This window comes from Microcaecilia unicolor, chromosome 6, assembly GCF_901765095.1.
Source record: "Microcaecilia unicolor chromosome 6, aMicUni1.1, whole genome shotgun sequence".
Classification (NCBI taxonomy): domain Eukaryota; kingdom Metazoa; phylum Chordata; class Amphibia; order Gymnophiona; family Siphonopidae; genus Microcaecilia; species Microcaecilia unicolor.
The window spans coordinates 329,902,579-329,925,432 of NC_044036.1; the positions used below are offsets into that span (position 1 = coordinate 329,902,579).

Consider the following 22,854-nt stretch of genomic DNA (forward strand, 5'->3'; position numbering starts at 1 on the left):
AGTAGAAAATGACATAGGGCCAACGTTTGTCCCCATTCTTGTGGGCTCTATCCCCATCCCCGACTCGTCCCCACGGGCTCTGTCCCCCATCTCTGCCCTGTCCCCGTGGGATCTGTCACCGCAAGCTCTGTCCCCGTCCCCATCCCCGCGGTTACTATGGGTCCCCCCCCCCCCCCCGTCATTTTCTATCTGGAATCTTGCTATTGCTTAGAATTCCGGAATCTTGTTACTCTTTGGGCTTCTGCCAGGTACTTGTGACCTGGATTGGCCACTGTTGGAAGCAGGATACTGGGCTCGATGGACCACTGGTCTGACCCACTTGTGTTCTTAATCTGGGCAGTTTGAACCTTATGTTGTTAATGCAGTGCTGGTGTTTAACAGGGAAATAACAATGCGCACTGGACACTCCAGTCACTGTGGCCTCAGTTCTCCTTCTCCTCCTCCCCCATTCTCTATTTCTGTGGATAACACTCTTGTCCTTTCTGTCTCATCAGCTCGTAACCTTGGGATCAACTCCTCCCTCTCCTTCTCTGCACATATTCAACAGACTGCTAAAACCTGTCGTTTCTTTCTCTATAATATCAGCAAAATTCACCCTTTCCTTTCTGAGCACACTACCAGAACCCTCAACCACACTCTTATCACCTCTCGCTTAGACTATTGCAACTTGCTTCTCACAGGTCTCCCACTTAGCCATCTCTCTCTCCTCTTCAATCTGTTCTAAATTCTGCTGCACGACTAATATTCCGCCAGTGTCGTTATGCTCATATTAGACCTCTCCTCAAGTCACTTCATTGGCTTCCTATCCGTTTCCGCATACAGTTCAAACTCCTCTTATTGACCTATAAGTGCATTCACTCTGCAGCACCTCACTACCTCTTCACCCTCATCTCTCCCTACACTCCTTCCCTAGAACTCCATTCACTAGGCAAATCTTTCCTAATTGCACCCTTCTCCTCCATCACTAACTGCAGACTCCGCTCCTTCTATCTCGCCGCACCTTATGCCTGGAATAGGCTTCCTGAGCCATTACGTCAAGCTCCATCCCTGGCAGCCTTCAAATCCGGGCTAAAGGCCTACCTGTTTGATGCTGCTTTCGACTCCTGGCTTGTAACTTTTATCCTTATGTGTCCTTCTGTCTGTCCTTCCCTTATCCATTTTGGTCCTGTCTGTTTGTCCTGATTTAGATTGTAAGCTCTTTTGAGCAGGGACTGTCTTTCTTCTTCATGTTCAATTGTAAAGCGCTGCGTACGACTGGTAGCGCTATAGAAGTGATTTATAGTAGTAGTAGTTCTACTAATTTCCTGAGTCATGTAAGTGAATGTGCACGTGAAAATATTTGTCCCTCTAAATGTTTGCACATCCTGCTAAAAAGAGGATGTAGGGGGAGAAGTGGGTATGGGGAATATGCAGCCCTGGCCCCTGGTCAGAAGAGATGTATGCGGCTGCATTTTCTTCAACCAGAAGTGTCTTTAGCACATTTGAGTGTAGACCAGGCAGCTGTATTACATTTGGCCTGCTGACATCCCGGATGAAACACCCCGGATGGGGAATTTGGGGGTTTCTGGATGATGTCAGCAGAGCAAGACCTGCCTGTTTTCCGCTCCATTCCAGCTACTGTCGCCAAAACAAATAATAAAGGGGAGAGTTTCTCTTCAGCACACTGGATGGAGGAATGCCTGAACTGGTCTGGCTCTAAAGTCTCACAAGATTTGAGACTGTGAGAATGAGATTAACACAGAAGTTCTGTGCTGTACAGTTCAAGCCTATGGTGATAACAGCAGAGGAGGGGGCTTGGTTTCTTTAGCAGTGGATCCGATGGAGACTGGAGGGAATTGAAAGAAAGGGAGAGCACTGGGACAGCAGAATAGGGGTTTAGAAAGGAAATCTTTTGGGGACAGGATGGAGGAATAAGAGAACTGGCTAGAGCCGAGGATAAGAACCGAGAAAGACTATATAGCAATTTGTAATTTTTAATAAGGTCATGTAAAAAAAATGGAATCCAGCTCAAATATTTCTACTATTTAATTCGGCAATGCAAAACCATTTCAGTACCTTCCCAAAGCCCAGGTCAAACACCTACGGGCTTATTTTCGAAAGAGAAGGACGTCCATCTTCCGACATAAATCGGAAGATGGGCGTCCTTCTCACAGGGTCATCCAAATCGGTATAATCGAAAGCCGATTTTGGACGTCCCCAACTGCTTTCCGTCGCAGGGATGGCCGAAGTTCAAGGGGGCGTATCGGAGGCGTAGCGAAGGCGGGACTTAGGCGTGCCTAACACTAGGACGTCCTCGACCCATAATGGGAAAAAAAAGGACGACCCTGACGAGCACTTGGACGATTTTACCTGGTCGTGTTTTTCTCACGACCAAGGCACCAAAATTGACCGAAATGACCAGATGACCACCGGAGGGAATCGGGGATGACCTCCCGTTACTCCCACAGTGATCACTAACCCCCTCCCACCCTCAAAAAATATCTTTCAAAATATTTTTTGCCAGCCTCACATGTCATACTCAGGTCCATGACAGCAGTATGCAGGTCCCTGGAGCAGTTTCAGTGGGTGCAGTGCACTTCAGGCAGGCGGACCCAGGCCCTCCCCCACCTTACATTTGTGGAGGAAACAGCGAGCCCTCCAAAACCCACTGTACCCACATCAAGGTGCCCTCCTTCACCTGTAAGGGCTATGGTAGTGGTGTACAGTTGTGGGTAGTGGGTTTTGGGGGGGGGGGGTTAGGGGGCTCAGCACACAAGGTAAGGGACCTATGTACCTGGGAGCAATTTCTGAAGTCCACTGCAGTGCCCCTAATGGTGCCCGGTTGATGTCCTGGCATGTCAGAGGGACCAGTGCACTAGAAACGTTGGCTCCTCCCACGACCAAAGGGCTTGCATTTGGTTGTTTTTGAGATGGGCGTCCTTGGTTTCCATTATCGCTGAAAATCAGAAACGACCAAGTCTAGGGACGACCATCTCTAAGGACGACCAAAATTTCAAAATTTGGACGTCCCTGACCGTATTATCGAAATGAAAGATGGACGTCCATCTTGTTTTGATAATACGAGTTTCAAAGACTTCAGCATCAAGACATTTTGCGAGGACGTCCCTTTCGATTATGCCCCTCCTAATTTAGCACTATGAACCCCCAGAATCAGAAGCCCTACATGTACTTTAAAAGCTCATGACGGCAATACCAGAAAAATATCACTCTACCAAGGCAGAAAGACAAATTTTCTTCCATAGTTTCCATGAAATTACAGTCTTCACCCAGATGAGTTGCAAACACTCCTTGCAAACTGTTAGAGAACTATTCACTTTAATAGAAATGCCAGAACCCTCTTTCATGACAGAATTCAGTTGCTCCTCTGACATTTTGGATGAAATCCATTTCTTTGTATTAGCATTGTTATCAGAAAATTGCAATTTTTCCTCCCTCTCACTTTTTATTTTATATAGTTCACTGCTGTAACATAGTACTGAGAGAAGCACTTCACTTTAAGAAACTCTCAAATTATAAACAGCCCCAAGAATCAGTCTCATTTTCCTTCCTGTCCATTACATAGTAACATAGTAGATGACGGCAGAAAAAGACCTGCACGGTCCATCCAGTCTGCCCAACAAGATAACTCATATTTGCTGTTTTTTGTGTATACCCTACTTTGATTTGTACCTGTTCTTTTCAGGGCACAGACCGTATAAGTCTGCCCAGCACTATCCTCGCCTCCCAACCACCAGCCCCTCCTCCCAACCACCGGCTCTGGCACAGACCGTATAAGTCTGTCCAGCACTATCCTCGCCTCCCAACCACCGGCTCTGGCACAGACCGTACAAGTCTGTCCAGCACTATCCCCACCTCCCAACCACCAGTCCCGCTTCCCACCACCGGCTCTGGCACAGACCGTACAAGTCTGCCCAGCCCTATCCCCGCCTCCCAACCACCAGCCCCGCCTCCCGATCTTGACTAAGCTCCTGAGGATCCATTCCTTCGGCACAGGATTCCTTTATGCTTATCCCACGCATGTTTGAATTCGTTTACCGTTTTCATTTCCACCACCTCCCGCGGGAGGGCATTCCAAGCATCCACTACTCTCTCCGTGAAAAAATACTTCCTGACATTTTTCTTGAGTCTGCCCCCCTTCAATCTCATTTCATGTCCTCTCGGTCTACCACCTTCCCATCTCCGGAAAAGATTACAGGTTCAGAAACTGTGTGAGCACATGAAACGAAAGCAAAACCCATTTATCAACTAGTTAAGAGTGTGGGATTACGGGCAGGTGACTCATGTTTCCTGTGTAAGGATTATTTTACTACGCTCTTCCAGGTAGGGTTATATATTTACTGCACTGTAAGCATGTAAAGTGAGGTCAGTCACCCTAGAAAGCAAGATTGGCTTTCACCTCCTCTGTATATGCGTGTCTATAAATATCTCTGTCTACTTCTATAGCAGGGGTTTTCAACTCAGTCCTCGGGACGCACCTAGCCAATCGGGTTTTCAGGATACCCACGATGAATGTGCGCGAGATAAATTTTCATACCCTGGAGCAGTTGCGTACCAAGGGTGGGGCGGGTGCAGGCAGCAAGGGGGTGTGCCTCCGACATTACCTTCTGTTCTGGGGCAGTGGACCGGCAGAGCTGACAGCCACGCGCCTGCTCCTCGAACCCTCTTGCAAGGAAGACAGGTGGTGGGGTGATGCACTTCGGGGGGTGTGATGCGTGGGGGGGGGGGGATGACGTGCCAGGGTGAAGTGACCCACCCCAGGTGGTGAACAAGCTAGGTACGCCACCGTCATGGAGGGGGGGATGACGCGCCAGGGTGCAGAAGTGACCCACCCCAGGTGGTAAATGAGCTAGGTACGCCACCGCCATGGAGTGGGAGATGGCGCTCCTTGGGGGTGTGATGTGCTGGGGGGGGGGGGTGATGTGCCAGGGTGCAGAAGTGACCCACCCCAGGTGGTGAACAAGCTAGGTACACCACCGCCATGGAGGGGGGGATGACGCGCCAGGGTGCAGAAGTGACCCACCCCAGGTGGTGAACGAGCTAGGTACGCTATCGCCATGGAGGGGGGAATGGCGCTCCTTGGGGGTGTGATGCGCTGGGGGGGGGGGGGGTGACGTGCCAGGGTGCAGAAGTGACCCACCCCAGGTGGTGAACAAGCTAGGTACTCCACCGCCATGGAGGGCGGATGGCATGCCAGGGTGCAGAAGTGACCCACCCCAGGTGGTGAACGAGCTAGGTACACCACCGCCATGGAGGGGGGATGGCGTGCCAGGGTGCAGAAGTGACCCACCACAGGTGGTGAACAAGCTAGGTACGCCACCACCATGGAGGGGGGATGGTGCTCCTTGGGGGTGTGATGTGCTGGGGGGGGTGACGCGCCAGGGTGCAGAAGTGACCCACCCCAGGTGGTGAACAAGCTAGGTACTCCACCGCCATGGAGGGGGGATGGCATGCCAGGGTGCAGAAGTGACCCACCCCAGGTGGTGAACAAGCTAGGTACACCACCGCCATGGAGTGGGGGATGGCGCTCCAGGGTGCAGAAGTGACCCACCCCAGGTGGTGAACAAGCTAGGTACGCCACCGCCATGGAGGGGGGGATGACGCGCCAGGGTGCAGAAGTGACCCACCCCAGGTGGTGAACAAGCTAGGTACGTCACCACCATGGAGGGGGGATGGTGCTCCTTGGGGGTGTGATGTGCTGGGGGGGTGACGCGCCAGGGTGCAGAAGTGACCCACCCCAGGTGGTGAACAAGCTAGGTACGCCACCGCCATGGGGGGGGGGGGGGTGACGTGCCAGGGTGCAGAAGTGACCCACCCCAGGTGGTGAACAAGCTAGGTACTCCACCGCCTTGGAGGGGGGATGGCGCGCCAGGGTGCAGAAGTGACCCACCCCAGGTGGTGAACAAGCTAGGTACACCACCGCCATGGAGTGGGGGATGGCGCTCCTTGGGGGTGTGATGCGCTGGGGGGGGGGGGGGTGACGTGCCAGGGTGCAGAAGTGACCCACCCCAGGTGGTGAACAAGCTAGGTACGCCACCGCCATGGAGGGGGGGATGACGCGCCAGGGTGCAGAAGTGACCCACCCCAGGTGGTGAACAAGCTAGGTACGTCACCACCATGGAGGGGGGATGGTGCTCCTTGGGGGTGTGATGTGCTGGGGGGGTGAAGCGCCGGGGTGCAGAAGTGACCCACCCCAGGTGGTGAACAAGCTAGGTACGCCATCACCATGGAGGGGGGAATGGCGCTCCTTGGGGGTGTGATGCGCTGGGGGGGGGTTACGTGCCAGGGTGCAGAAGTGACCCACCCCAGGTGGGGAACAAGCTAGGTACGCCACCGCCATGGAGGGGGGGATGATGCGCCAGGGTGCAGAAGTGACCCACCCCAGATGGTGAACGAGCTAAGTACGCCATCGCCATGGAGGGGGGAATGGCGCTCCTTGGGGGTGTGATGCGCTGGGGGGGGGTGACATGCCAGGGTGCAGAAGTGACCCACCCCAGGTGGTGAACAAGCTAGGTACACCACCGCCATGGAGGGGGGGATGACGCGCCAGGGTGCAGAAGTGACCCACCCCAGGTGGTGAACAAGCTAGGTACACCACCGCCATGGAGGGGGGGATGACGCGCCAGGGTGCAGAAGTGACCCACCCCAGGTGGTGAACAAGCTAGGTACGCCACCGCCATGGAGTGGGGGATAGTGCTCCTTGGGGGTGTGATGCCCTGGGGGGGGGGGGTGACGTGCCAGGGTGCAGAAGTGACCCACCCCAGGTGGTGAACAAGCTAGGTACGCCACCGCCATGGAGTGGGGGATGGTGCTCCTTGGGGGTGTGATGCGCTGGGGGGGGGGGTGACGTGCCAGGGTGCAGAAGTGACCCACCCCAGGTGGTGAACAAGCTAGGTACGCCACCGCCATGGAGGTAGGGCATGCAAATCTATCTCATTGATATTCATTGTGAGTATCCTGAAAACTTGACTGGCTAGGTGTGTCTCGAGGACTGGGTCGAGAGACGCTGCTGTATTTGTAGTGTACAAATAAAGCGGCAAACCTGACTGAGAATTTGTGGGTGATGTGCAGGATGCTGTGAGAAATTTATGGGCGGTTCCATGCGTGATATCAGACTACGGTTCAGAGCTAGGTAATGAATAGAAATGCAACAAAACAACAAAAAAAATCAAATACGATGATATTCTTTTTAATTGGACAAACTGAGGGGTTCTCAACCCAGTCCTCTGGACACACCAAGCCAGTCAGGTTTTCAGGATATCCACAATGAGATAGATCTGCACGCACAGCCTTCACTGAATGCAAATCTATCTCATGCATATTCATTGTGAGCATCCTGAAAACCTGAGGACTGGGTCGAGAACCCCCGGACTAACTTAACACAAGGCGCTATGCGATAAACTTGGCGCCTAAATGCTATAGCAGGCAACGACAAAGAGGGCGTGTGCATGGGCGGATGAAGGGCGTGTCCTGCAGGTGCACGAGTTAGAGAATACTCTCGTGCGCACAGCTGCCTACTTTAAGCGTGACCATTTACACTGGACTTTTGACACGGCGTAAGCGCTCACGCGTAAAGTTAGGTGCGCGAATGTCGACCTACGCCCTATTCTAGAATGGCAATTTCACCAGTAACATTTGAACTTACATCCCAGAGCAGTGTGGGATTTGTAGTGCCTGATTCTGCACATTGAAATCAATGCTACAAGTCCCATAATGCACCAGGATGGAGCAGTCAGAAATCCAGGACTGTCCCAAAATCTCCAGCCTGGAACTGGGTAAATTATCCTTTTCAAATCCTGTGCATTAGTAATGATCTGGAACGAGCCAGAGATTAAGCAAAAGGAACCTCAGCTAAGTCAGTCTTTTCCTCCCCCCAAGAACGTGACCGAAGCAAATTCTTAAATCAGCAGCTACCACTTGAAATTTCAATAAATCTCAGTCCATAATAGTTCTCCTCTAGAAGCTTCTCCAAATTCATTAAAAAAAATTGTTCACTGAAGTGTCTAGAACCTGAGCCTATCACAGAGAAATTTCCATTAGCTGCCTCATCGCTGTAAATTAATATTAAGTATTTTGTTTTCCAACCTGGAGCCCTGAACAAGTTGAATTTGGTTTTAGGCACAAGTGCATGGAACTGTCATACAGCTGTAGCCCCAATGGCTCTGATTTATCAGGGGTTTTCTCCCAGGTTTTCTTTAGGGAAAAAAAAGTTTGATAAACAAAGCCCGTTGTATTTTATCTCATGACTGTACTTAAGACACATAGAGGGGCATAATTGAATGCGAACGCCCATCTCCATGGGCGTCTATGTCCGAGAACGGGTACGTGAAGGGGCAGGACAGACTGTATTTTCGAAAAAAAAAAATGGGCGTCCATCTTTTTTTCCGATAATACGGTTTGTGCCGGGCAAATGCATCGGATTTGTGCAGATTTCAGCTGGGCAGTTTCGTTTTCCAGCGATAATGGAAACCGAAGGCGCCCAGCTCAAAAACGAACAAATCCAAGGCATTGGGTCATGGGAGGGGCCAGGATTCGTAGTGCACTGGTCCCCCTCACATACCAGGACACCAACCGGACACCCTAGGGGGCACTTGTAAAAAGTAAAAAAAAAAAAAAATTAAATACCTCCCAAGTCCATAGCTCCCACCCCTTGGGTGCAGAGCCCCTCAAAAAATACCCCCAAAACCCACTGCCCACAACTCTACACCATTACCATAGCCCTTATGGCTGAAGGGGGGCACCTACATGTGGGTACAGTGGGTTTTCGGGGTTTTTTAGAGGGCTCAACATTAACCACCACAAGTGTAACAGGTAGGGGGGATGGTCTGGGTCCACCTGCCTGAAGTGCACTGCACCCACTAACAACTGCTCCAGGGACCTGCATACTGCTGTGATGGAGCTGGGTATGGCATTTGAGGGTGGAATACAGACTGGAAAAAAAAGTTCTTAAAGTTTGTTATTTTATGGTGGGAGGGGGTTAGTGACCACTGGGCGAGTCAGGGGTGATCATCCCCGATTCCCTCCGGTGGTCATGTGGTCATTTAGGGTACTTGTTCGTGAAAAAAAGGGTCCAAAAATGACTCAAATTCGCGGTAAAAACGCCTTTCTTTTTTCAATTATCGGCCGAGGGTGCCCATCTCTCCTTGGCCGATAACCACGCCCCAGTCCCGCCTTCACCACGCCTCCGACACGCCCCCAACAACTTTGCCCATTTCCGCGACAGATTGCAGTTGAAGACGCCCAAAATCGGCTTTCAATTATACCGATTTGGGCGCCCATGGGAGAAAGGCGCCCATCTCCCGATTTGGGTCGAAATCTGGGCGCCCATCACTTTCGAAAATAAGGCGGATAGCTGCACTATTTTGTCAAATATTTTCAGATGGAAGTATGCCAAGAGAAAGATGCTGGAACAGAGATGGGCAAGGTTCTGGTTCTAAGGAGCACTTCAGAGGTCCAGTTCAGATTGTGCTGGGTGAGGGGAGAGGCAATAAAGGTCCACGGCTGCTCCCTTTCTCAGATCTCAAATCAGTAATCCGAGGGTCAAGCTGGATGTCAGAATGATTTTTGCACCTTGAAGAAACATTTGAACAACATCGGTTGTATCTGGGGGCGGACTTTGGCGTTGGTTACATCATACAGATGGTGGAGATTCAATCAGCAAGATTGGATGCCTGATACGAACTTCAGATAATGTGCTGTGAACAACATCTTTAGTTGGATTACTACATGATTTGGGAATCACGAATTGAGAACTTTATTTATACAGTCGATTTCTATCTGACTGTTGACTTTCAGGCTGGACGACCTGCTGAGATAAATTTACAAACTTTTTCACTCTGTTACCAGCCATGCAATATGCCACGTGATAGACAATATTGAATTTATGGTTTCTGTGAAGGATTATATCTCTATATATAAAAGGCACCACCAACGTTCTAAATGAAGCCTCCAGCCAGAAGTGTGAAGGGGGAGAGATATCCGGTTTCCCCATGAGTGTCTGCCCCGTCCTCGCTCTCTCTGTAACACAAACAGTGAAGGAAAACACAGCAAAGCACGAAATCAGATCGCTCTCTCTGTAACAGTGAAGGACTCAGAGGGGGGAGGGGAGAGAGGGCAGAAGCCCTCACTATCTCTGTAACACAAACACAGCACAACAAGAAACTTAACACTGAAGGACTCGACTCCGAGGGGGGAGGGGACAGACAGCACAGGGGAAGGGAGAGAGGAGAGAGGGCAGAGGGCAGGGACACACACACTCCTACATGCACACAGAAGAAAACCTTGCTAGCCCCCGTTTCATTTGCATCAGAAACGGGGCTTTTTTACTAGTGTTATTATAATTTATGTGAGAATGGTGAGTGATAGCATGAATGGTGTGATTTAAGTGTTGATGTCAGGTGTTTATTGATTTTAATATTAAAATAGTAAATGACATAGTAACATAGTAAATGACGGCAGAAAAAGACCTGCATGGTCCATCCAGTCTGCCCAACAAGATAAACTCGTATGTGCTACTTTTTGTGTATACCCCAGGGGCGTATCTGGAATCCGGCGGTAGGGGGGGCCAGAGCCAGAGAGGGGGGGCACATTTTTGCCTCCCTTCCCCCCCCCCCGCCTCTCTCCACCCCCTCCCCACTGTCAACCCTCCCCCGCTGCTTACTTTTGCTGGCGAGGGGCCCCAACCCCCGCCAGCCGAGGTCCGACCCGCAGTCTTCATATTTCGTCTTCCTCCGACTCCTCTGTGGCCATGCTGCAAGGAAGTAACGCTGCAGTGCTGATTCATTGAATCCAGTTCGGAGTCTGACGTCGCAGCACGTTGTACGCACGTACAACATGCTGCGATATCAGACTCCGAACTGGATTCAACGAACTAGTACTGCAGCATTACTTCCTTGCAGCATGGCCACAGAGGAAGACGAAATATGAAGACTTCGGGTCGGACCTTGGCTGGCGGGGGTTGGGGCCCCCCTCCAGCAAAAGTAAGCAGCGGGGGAGGGTTGACGGCGGGGAGGGGGGCCAGGGCGAAATCTGCGGGGGCCCAGGCCCCTGTGGCCCGACGCAGATACGCCCCTGGTATACCCTACTTTGATTTGTACCTGTCCTCTTCAGGGCACAGACCGTATAAGTCTGCCCAGCACTATCCCCGCCTCCCGCCACCGGCTCTGCCACCCAATCTCGGCTAAGCTCCTTAGGATCCATTCCTTCTGAACAGGATTCCCTTATGTTTATCCCACGCGTGTTTGAATTCTGTTACTGTTTTCATTTTGGAAGATTTGATATGAGAGGTAATAAAAAGATTTGTAATGATTCATAGTTGTAATTGATATATTGTGAGATATCAAATCAGAGGAAGCTCCCCCTCCTGCGATTAGAAGAGGTATGGAGAGGGAATGGGAAAGGAAGATACGGTGGGTTAACAGTGACATAACTTCCAGACCAACAATATCAATTCCAAGCAGAAGTGACACATTTTTGCATGGCAGGCCAGGTTCAGACTACCTCTACGTCACATGGATGCCTTTTTATAGCAGGTGGACCTCAACCCAAGGTGGATGGACACAGAGTCTGTGCTCCCTCGGTCCCTGGACCCCTCCGTATTGCTTTGCTCCACTCTCTGCTCTTTGTCCCTCTCTCCACCTGCAAACCCAAAATATTAAATACCTGACCTGGAGAGGGGGGGGGATCCACAAACCCCACCAGTTGAAGATTTCCTCCTCCTCGGGCAGCCAAACAGCAGCCAGCAGCACTTTCCTCGAACTGATGCCACAGCCATCAGGCCTTGCATGCTCAGTGCTCGCGCAAGCATCAAAACTGAGCATGTGCAGACGGGCCGGTGTTGGTGTTAGATCGAGGCAAGTGCTGCCAGCTGCCTTTTGGAAGAGCACCAGGCTGAGGAGGAGGAAATCTTCAACTGGTGGAGTCTGAGGATCTCTGCCAGCCACATCAGTGCCACAATTTTGGACGGGCCCGAGTTCAAATTGGGTGGGCCCCGGCCCACCCATGGCTATGCCACTGTCAGATGTGGTCTATGGGTCAATGTTTCCAGTTTCTTTTCTAGAGAACAAGGCTCACTCCATTCCACTATTATGTTTAGGAACTCACAGGATGAGAGCGTCTAATGGCTGAGAGATAACAGCAAAGAGAAAAACGTGTGGTGAAGACACAAATTTCTGGTCTTTCCTTTTTCCAACAACACACTTCTGATATAGACCAGCTGTTCATGAGTTTGTATTACTTTTGCATGATTCACAATCAACACTTCTCCTGGGTTTCAACGCTTAGCACTCTTCACCTTGAAATATCACACAGCGTGGTCCTTCCTTTCCATTTTTCTCGTTGTGGTCTCGTTTTATCTAGCAGCACTCAGCTTTGGGCAGGTTAATGAGTGCAGCATTGTGGGATAAGAACTTCATACATGAATAAACAGAACAGACTGGTACTGTACATTTTATCCATGGTTGGATAACTCTTTTCAAACCGCTTGCCAGAATGCTGGTTGAAATGCTAATAAAGTGTAAATGTTAAAAAAGATTCTAAGAATTGTTGTTTTTTTGGAAGCTTATTTTCTTGAAGACAGTCAGAAACAGCAGGAAGTTCAAAGTCTAACACCAAATGCAACACAGTGGAACTAAAATTAACATCTATAGGATAAGCCCTTCATTGTCTTGGCAGAGTGCCTTCCTAACCTGTTGATCCATAGATAGCTAGATAGATAATGTCACTGGCTACCACTTAGGGCAAAACAGTAGAGGAGACATAAGAAGGGCAGCTTCCCTATGAGGAAAGGCTAAAGCGGCAAGGGCTCTTCAGCTTGGAGAAAAGGCGGCTGAGGGGAGATATGATAGAGTTGAACGGGTAGATGTGAAGCGTCTGTTCACGCTTTCCAAAAATACTAGGACTAGGGGGCATGCGATGAAGCTACAATGTAGTAAATTTAAAATGAATCGGAGAAAATCTTTCTTCACTCAACGTGTAATTAAACTCTGAAATTCGTTGCCGGAGAATGTGGTAAAGGCGGTTAGCTAAGTGGAGTTTTAAAAAAGGTTTGGACGGCTTCCTAAAGGAAAAGTCCATAGACCGTTATTAAATGGACTTGGGGAAAATCCACTATTTCTGGGATAAGCAGTATAAAATGTTTTGTACATTTTTGGGATCTTGCCGGGTATTTGTGACCTGGATTGGCCACAGTTGGAAACAGGATGCTGGGCTCGATGGACCTTTGGTCTTTCCCAGTATGGCAATACTTATGTACTCTTGCAGATGGTGTCCAGACTCTATTGATTTTTCCAAAAAAAAAAAAAAAAAAAACCTACAGCAAAGAAGATCCGACACAACTCGTGTTTCGGCCGTACTGGCCTGCATCAGGGGGTCTAAAAACTTGTCATATAATTCATGTCTCCAGAAAATCCTCAAAAACAATCGATCAATAAGTAGCCGCTGCACAAAATTAGACCATTTCGCCAATAAACACTGGCAGGACGCTGCTCACGGGAGTAGTGTCCTGGCATCCTGCCAGCATTTATCGGCGAAATGGTCTAATTTTGTGTTTTTGAGAATTTTCTGGAGCTATGAGTTGCTATGAGCAAGTTTTTAGACCCCTGAAAGGTAAATGTCCGCGACTAAATTTGGTCGCGTGTGGAGGCATTTGGTGTTATTCTATATACCGCATGGAAATTTATGCATATTCTATAAATTGCTGAAAACCCATCTATTCAAGGAAGCTTATCCAAACGCCACAACCTAACCCTACGAACCCACCTATTCATCACCAGTTCCTGTGACAACGGCAATGACTCAGACCACGCCTCCTCCAATTTTCCCTATGCTTATCCTGAGCCTATCCCTGATTATATCAATCTAACCTAATACTAACACCTCCTCCTACCTCCTCTACCCCTCCCCCTTATAATATTACCTATCCACACATCCCCATTACTCCGTTAAGCTTAACCTGTTTTTCTCTGCATTATACTTTGTAATTCTACCAGTGGCGTTCCTAGGGGGGGGGGGCGGTCCGCCCCGGGTGCACGCCGCCGGGGGAGTGCCGCGCGTGCCTGCCCTCCGTTGTTCCATGCTTCTTCTCTGCCCCGGAACAGGTTACTTCCTGTTCCGGGGCAGAGAAGCAGCATGGAACGGAGGAGAGGCGTGCACGGCACCCCCCCCCCCCAGCAGCGAGCACCCAGCGGGGGTGGGGGGGGGTGTTCCTTCACGGGGGTGTCCTTTCGCCGGGGAAGTGTCCGCGCTGCATCGGGGGGGGGGGGGCGATGCACCCGGGGGGCGGGGTGAATTGGCGATCCGCCCCGGGTGCCAGCCCCCCTAGGAATGCCACTGAATTCTACTACTATGTAAGCCGCATTGAACCTGCTATGAGTGGGAAAGTGCGGGGTACAAATGTAACAAATAAATAAGTAAATAAGTGTATTTATTTTCCACACGGCATTTTCAGGCGCAATATATAGAATCTAGCCCTTAACGTTTTGCGCAACAGGCGACACACACATAGAATAGAACCTTCTGAATTCACAATGCAAGAAATCTGTGGAAGAATCCTTCCCATCCACCTACTGTACTCCAGTGGAGTAGCTTTGGGGGGGGGGGGGGGGCAAAATTGATCCAGGGCACCTGAGTTGGCTGGCTAGGGTCCCCCAACCCCCACCAGCGCCACTCTCCTTACATTGTCTGCCCTGGTTCGCTCTTGTGGCGTGCATGTTCGGTTTTAGTGTAACTGAGCATGCACGACACTTCACATACGCTCGATTTCATTAAAATGGAGCAGGCGCCAACATGAGGGGAAGAAGGGCAGACAACGTAAGGAGAGCAGCTCTGGAGAAATGCTTCAGCTGGCGGACCAGCCAAGGTATGTGGTGTTGCAGCGGAAGGAGGAGCGGTAGGAAGGTGGGCCAAAATGTGCCCGCCCCACCCACACACACATACACACATAAGCACCGCCACGCTGGGAAAAGACCAAAAGGTCCATCAAGCCCAGCACTCTGTCTCCGACAGCGGCCAATCCAGGCCCCAAGAACCTGGCAAAAAACCCCAAATTTAATAACGCTCAATGGACTTTTCCTTCAGGAATCTGTCCAGACCCCCTTTGAACTCAGCAAGGTTTGGTTACGCCCCTGCTGTATTCATGAATGGAATAACTGAAGCCCTATGCAATCCATCTAACCGTAAGACAATACTGACATTCATGTCCTTTAGAATGTTTATAAACAAAGAAAAAGGAAAAACAGCTTTGGGAAAAAAACCCATGCTATTGTTCAGGTTCCTTGGTATTTATTTTCAAAGTCAAAGCGTCAACAAAGAGTGATGTGAAATCATTTTAATGGAGGAAAACCTGTTCTTCCAATTTTGATTAAACAGTCAACTATAGCCTTGAAATGGAAACAGACAAGGGACCCAGTAGGGCAGGACTGGATAGAGAGACTTAAAGTGGTGGTCACACTGGAGAAATTAACAGATAGGCGCAGAGGGCGTTATCGTCCTATGGCAGAAGAATGGATACAATTGGATGGAGTAATGGGAAGAGTATAGGCAAAATGGACTGTAAAAAACTGTAGAGTGGGGGAAGCGGGGGAGGTAGGGAGGTGGGTAGAGGGAGGGGGAGGATATAAGGGGAATGGTGTAAGGGAGAAAATGCAAGGATGTAAAATGTTGTTTAAGTTGGATTGATGGAACAGAATTGGAGTCTGTGGACTCAAAAACCTGTTCTTGTCACCAAGGGGGATCCTAAGGAGCATGATTATGTCACATACAATTTCATTTTGGGATGCGGGAAGAGGATGAAACTCTTTGATGGCTGCACAGTCAAAGGGGCTGTACTGCCTGTAGATTAATTATTCATCCTGCAGCAAGGCTACGAAAGCAACATGAAACTTCAGTGAGATTTAAGTATCGAGCACAGCTAAGGATATGTCTGGTTCTCCAGAAATATATCTTTTATAAGACAGACAAGTCTGAAGATAGTGATCTATGGATTTCTTCCTAGTTACACAAGTATAAAAATCTTTATGAGAAGCATTTATTATCAACGCAAATGGTCAGAAAAGTCACAATCATTCTATCCCTTTGTGCAAGACAGACTTTCGTGGTCGATAGTGAACAGGAAATTGTACAGGTCCCCATTTTTTCTTGGCTGCAACTTATGTAGGTGACCCACCGACAAGGTAACATAATAAATGTGTCCCGCCCTCATCTGATGTAACTTGCGCGAGGGCGGGACACAGGGAGGGAAGGCCCGAAGGGAGGCGATCTGTAGGTTGCCGCTGCTACGCTTCTTTCACACGGAGCAAGGTCGAGGTGAGGCGCTATGATTTGAATTCAGGAGGGCCCAGCCCGGTGGTGGACGGAGGGGGGCGGCCTTCCCTCAGCGGCCCTGTTCTTGACTTCTGATTTAAAGGGGACTGGAGATTTTAAATTGCCCTTCAGCTGAGTGTCGGCTTTATTTGCTCACAGAGACTGGGTCCCTGGGAACACTGGGACAGAATAAACAGATCAGAATGTGGCAGCTCCTGGGGGTGGGGGGTGGGGAGGTTGATAAGCTCCCAAGAGACTTGAGCGGCAAACTGTTTGTAATAAATACTGTAATTACACTTCCCAGTCCTCGCTCTGAATGGAATGTAAATGACTTCCAGTTTATACCTGGCAGCCCATAAGACACGCTAAACTAAATATTTATTGAACTGTTATAAAAAGAAGCCTAACCGTTTGTATAACTTTTCTGAATTTCAGCTGTACACATCGCAAGCAGTAATATTAGTGCTGCATCAGTTCCATACACAATTGTTAATTCTTATGATTGAAAATAATTTAAATGGCCCCCTTGAACTTCAGGGGTGCGGTTGTTTTTATCAAGAATTTCATAAGATTACCTTACAAGTAGGTGTCAAATAAGAGGGTTGAACCAATCAGATAACACCTTTGCTCAATTACAAGCTGAGTTTCGAATTCCTAATTCTCAATTATTGCACTGGTATCAGTTGCGTAGCGTTATTAATTCCAAAAAATGGCAACTAAGTGGTGTAACGAACAATGCAGCTCTCACTGGCTTTGTTGACAGTCAATGCAGGCAACAACACACAGCCTCATTGTTTTACAAAGCTATGAGGTCCAATATTGCTATATCACGTAGTTCCACACAACAAGTGTGGGAACTGGATCTAAATGCAGTAAATCCAGACTGTCCCAATTTGACCGCCCCTATCGGACTGACCGTTCAACTTGTCTCTTAGATTGTAAGCTCTTTGAGCAGGGACCGTCCCTCTAGGTTAACTTGTACAGCGCTGCGTAACCCTAGTAGCGCTTTAGAAATGTTAAGTAGTAGTAGTAGTAAATGCTTCATTGACAGATACTCAATGGTCTCGTATTTGGTCGATCATATCACACTGGAAAGGCAATTCCCAAGTTAATGTGGTGGTTTGGCGGAACTGGATTCTACTATACAAAAAATACGAACAGTCTGCAGTAAATTCTATTCTTGATCATAAACCTGGTCTTCAACAAAGGAAAACTTTAGACCTTTTTCTCTTATCTATGGACTAACATTATGACTTGAACTCAGCTTTGTGTAGTTTACTCTGTTGTACTATAACACGTTTTTTTTTCTTTATATATTTGATGTATCTTTAAAAACTAATAAAAACATAAAAAAAAAGAGTTTCGTAAGATTACCTTACAAGAGGTAACATAGTAACCTGCATGGTCCATCCAGTCTGCCCAAGACAAACTCATATGTGTATACCTTACCTTGAATTTGTACCTGTCCTTTTCAGGGCACAGACTGTATAAGTCTGCCCAGCAGTATTTCCCGCCTCCCACCACTGGCTCTGGCACAGACCGTATAAGTCTGCCCAGCACTATCCTCACCTCCCACCACCGGCTGGCTCTGCCACCCAATCTCGGCTAAGCTCCTTAGGAAACATTCCTTCTGAATAGGATTCCTTTATGTTTATCCCACGCATGTTTGAATTCTGTTACCGTTTTCATTTCCACCACCTCCCGCGGGAGAGCATTCCAAGCATCCACTACTCTCTCCGTGAAAAAATACTTCCTGACATTTTTCTTGAGTCTGCCCCCCTTCAATCTCATTTCATGTCCTCTCGTTCTACTGCCTTCGCACCTCCGGAAAAGGTTCGTTTGCGGATTAATACTTTTCAAATATTTGAACGTCTGTATCATATCACCCTTGTTTCTCCTTTCTTCCAGAGTATACATGTTCAGGTCATCAAGTCTCTCCTCATACGTCTTGTAACGCAAATCCAAGAGGGTTGAACCAATCAGATAACACCTACACATCTGGAATTAACAGGCACTTGAACATATTAGAAAGAGTTAGGGAAATTGGCCCTTCCCCCCCAACCCTGCCCTCACTCAGGATGGTCCAGACACTGCCATTACTCTTCAATAAAATATATGGGAGAAAGAGAAGAGACAAGAGGGTAGTATCTATGCAGCAAGCTGATTGGCTAGCCCAGCGGTTCCCAAACTGTGCACCATGGCACCCTGGTGTGACGCAGTGAACTCTCGGGGGTGCCGCGGCAAACCCTGACCTCCCTCCCACCACCCAAAATCCAGCACTGCCGATGTATAGAGCTGTTGGTTTTTCAGATCAGTCAGCTTTGTAGAACATTCCTTTTTCTTATTTAGTAGAGCAATTAGCTTGCTTGTGTCTTGGTTTCCTCACAGACTATAGGCAGGTTTGCTTAACCCTAGTGATGGACTATAAACTTTAAAAAAGTGTCTGCTTCTTTGTTTCAAACAGGCTTTTAACATAACACAAGGAAATTTTCAGTGAAGGACCACAACGAGTGATAGGTATTCAAGGGACAGAGGTTACAAAGGGCAAATGATGAATATTTGAGAAAAATACCAAAGAAACAGAATTATGTGAAGGTGACCTTTGAGGTCAGAGTTGAAAAATACCAGATAAGAGAAAAAAAATAAGGCATTAAGTGATTGGACAAAATTAAGCTTCAGTTTTCAGCCTGGGTACCTTTTGTACTAGGTCAGAATTTGACAGCTTCCGAAGGGAAAACACAGAAAGAGAGAGATTTTATTTTCCTTATACTGAAATTTGGACTGATATAAATAAGAATTCAATTGTCTGTAATACTGGGAAAAAATAATATTTTATTGTAACCATTTATTTACTATAATACATGTTAGCATTATTATAAAAGAGAAATAACTGAACTCTAAAGTGTTTTTCCTTTGCTAGAAGGGCTTGTTTTTTTGGTTTTTGTAATAATTTGTTAAAACTTATAAATAAAATAATTAAAAAAAAAAAAAGATGTCAGGAAGTATTTTTTCACGGAGAGGGTGGTGGACGCTTGGAATGCCCTCCCGTGTGAGGTGGTGGAGATGAAAACGGTAACGGAATTCAAACATGCGTGGGATATGCATAAAGGAATCCTGTGCAGCAGGAATGGATCCTCAGAAGCTTAGCTGAAATTGGGTGGCGGAGCAGGTGGGGGGAAGAGGGGTTGGTGGTTGGGAGGCTAGGATAGGGAAGGGCAGACTTATACGGTCTGTACCAGAGCCGGTGATGGGAGACGGGACTGGTGGTTGGGAGGCGGGAAATACTGCTGGGCAGACTTATACGGTCTGTGCCCTGAAAAAGACAGGTACAAATTCAAGATAAACTCATATCTTGGGCAGACTAGATGGACCATGCAGGTCTTTTTCTGCCGTCATCTACTATGTTACTATGGATGGATGAATGGGGACAGGGGAGAGAGGAAATTTTCTGGAGATGGATGGAGGAGAGGGCAGGGGAGAACGGAGAGTTCCTGGACATGGATGGATGGATGGAAGGGAGGGCAAGGGAGAGAGGAGAATTCTGGACATGGATGGATGAATGGGGACAGGGGAGAGAGGAAATTTGCAGGATATGGGTGGATGGATGGAGGAGAGGGAAGGGGAGAATGGAGAGTTGTTGGACATGGATGGATGGAGGGGAGGGACGTCAGGAAGGAGATGCACATGGATGGAGGGGAGGGAAGAGAGGAGAAATGCTGGACATGGATGGAGTGGAGGGCAGGGAAGAGAGGAGAAATGTTGGACAAGGATGGAGGGAAGGAAAGATAAAGGAAGGAGATGCACACGGATGGAGTGGAAGGGAGAGAGGAGAAATGCTGGACATGGATGGAGGGAAGAGAAGACAAAGGTTGTAGATGCACATGGATGGAGGGGAGTGAGGAGAAATGCTTTATATGGATGGAGGGGAAATTGCTGAATTTAAAGGCTGGATTGGAACACTTTGAGGGCAGATGTTGAAACTGGAGAAAGGATAGGGTGGTAGACAGGACGCATAAGGACACAGAAAGATGGTGGACATGATGAGAGAAAAAAATATCAAATGGAAAGAAGACACTGGGACCAAAGCTAATAGAAAAACTAAATGCTCTGACAGCAAAGGTAGAAAACATTTTTTATTCAAAATTTATTAATTGGAATATGTCAGCTTTTGGAAATGTACATCTGTGATATTTTGCATGTAAGTTTCAATGTTTCTAGTATTGCTGCATGCTGAATCTGACTTCTTGTATTTTGCCTTCATATCTGTTAAGCCATGTGTTTTTCATGTGTGATCAAGATGCAGTATTCTGCTAGCGTGAAGTATTTGCAGCCCTTTTTGTTTTATTTTGGTTTCACTAGGTTGTGTACTGGTGTTTTAGAGCCCGGTGTAATTATAGTGCTGCCTTTCCACACATAAAGGTTGTAGCTCGTTCTGTCCTTGGAATTAGTGCTGTTATGGTTTGGTAAGGCTATGAGTGTGTTTTGCACAAGTTTGTATATAGTGTTTTGCAATGGAGAGATTGTGTGTTGGCCTTACTAAGTTGGCACCAAAACACCAGAAAGGGTGTACAGCGTAAATCATGACACACTACCTCTTGAAGGATCTACATATGGTCGTTAATAAAAGGAGCTCATTGTGAACACTAGCCACCCTAAAAGGGTGTTTTTTGGCTCTACACGTATCATGATATTATGATCCCTTGTTTCATATTGTTGACGGTCTGCATGTTCCGTATGGTGGTATATTGGTGTATTAGGGTCTTCCCAGTGTAATATTTATGGTACAGTAAGGTTCTGAGTGTGTTTTTGCACAAAGTTGTGCATAGTGTTTTGCAGTTGAGCGATTGTGTTTAGTATATGCTTTGAGCAACCACTTTATTCTTTGACATATGATACATATCTAATATCTAAATTTAATAAAAGGTATTAACTGTGACTTTTATTTTTACTTATTTTTTTTCTGTGTGTTGTCAAACACTTATGGAGGTAAGCTCCGCCCCTGGCCCACCCCTAACCCCGCCCCCTTTAGCCTCCCCAAACAGTTGGGCCACCGACCGCCTATGGCAGGCATGGATGGGAGGGCAGCAGCAGGGCCCAGGGAGAGGACAAATTGCTGGAAGTGGAGGGGAGAGAGGAGGATTGCTAGCTATGGATGCAGCAGGGAAGGGCAGAGAGGGACAAGGATGGACATGGGGGCCCAGGGAGAGGACAATTTGCTGGAAATGGAGGGGAGGGGAGAGAGGAGGATTGCTGGCTATGGATGGAGGAGGGAAGGGCAGAGAGGGACAAGGATGGACATGGGGGCCCAGGGAGAGGACAAATTGCTGGAAATGGAGGGGAGGGGAGAGAGGAGGATTGCTAGCTATGGATGGAGGAGGGAAGGGCAGAGAGGGACAAGAATGGACATGGATGGGAGGGCAGGACCCAGGGAGAGAGAAGAAATTGCTGGAAATGGATATAGAGCAAGAAATGAAGAAGAAAGGAGGAAAGTAAAGAAATAAATTAGCCCTGGAAATGGAGTTAAGAGGACAGATAGCAGCAGACTCAGATACTGGGCCAGCATGATCAGAAAAAGAAAGTCACCAGACAACAAAGGTAGAAAAAAATCATTTTATTTTCATTTTAGCGTTTGGAATATGTCCACTTTGAGAATTTACATCTGCTATCTTATTTTGCAATGTATAGCAATTTGTTTCTAAGAATATTGCTGACAATTCCTGTCAGTGTGGCAAGTGGTGAGCGATCATTTTCACCGGGGGGGGGGGGGGGGGGGGCGCCAACTGATAGTCTGCAGGGGGGCGCCAGAGACCCTAGGCACGGCCCTGTTTCCAGCTACCCTCCTCGTCGCCGCTCCCTCCACCCTCCGTGCCGGGCCCCCTAAACTGACCTGACAGCACCTCTCACCTCCGTGTGAAAGCACTGCAGGCAGCAGCAGATCGCTCTGCTGCTGCCTGCAGCGCTTCCACACGGAGGTGAGAGGCGCTGTCAGGTCAGTGCAGGGTGCCCGATGTGGAGGAGGGCGGGAGCGGCGGCGGGAATGGGGGGGAGGGTGGAGGTTGGTGCGCGCGATGTTCGTTTCCAGGCGGCAGCATCCGACAGTGACTCCCCTCCGTTTCCCTCTCTGTTCCGCCCTCTGATGTCATCGCGTCTTGACGCGAGGGCGGGACAGAGAGGGAAGTCTCTACTGCGCATTTGTAGGTGAGTCGGTCACTTGCTGTTTATATGTTTGATGGCCACACGCTAATTTCCCAATTAGCGTGGGAGTCTTTACTGTCACCTATTTACTAGGCAGTAAGGGCTCATGCACTAACCATGCAGTGCGGCACTGCACTAACCAATTAGCACCGGTACACCTACTTTCCACCCCCTCCCCAAACAACACCCTAGTGGTAAAAAATATTTTTTATTTTCTAGCTTGGGGGTAGCGCATGTTCAACACAAAACTACCGCAGGACGTCTCAGCATGCCGCACGGTAGTGGATTTTAACTTAACGCATCAGTGCGTACCACAGCTTAGTAAAAGGACCTTCATATTTCTTCCACGCAGATCACCAGTTA

At 48.4% G+C, this 22,854-nt stretch overlaps 1 protein-coding gene across 2 annotated transcripts in view; it reads right to left on the reverse strand.

Annotated features, from left to right (window-relative positions):
* PITPNC1 (phosphatidylinositol transfer protein cytoplasmic 1) overlaps window positions 1-22,854 on the reverse strand; it is a 393,300-nt gene that overhangs the window by 368,100 nt on the left and 2,346 nt on the right. The gene's annotated exons all lie outside the window — the stretch shown is intronic.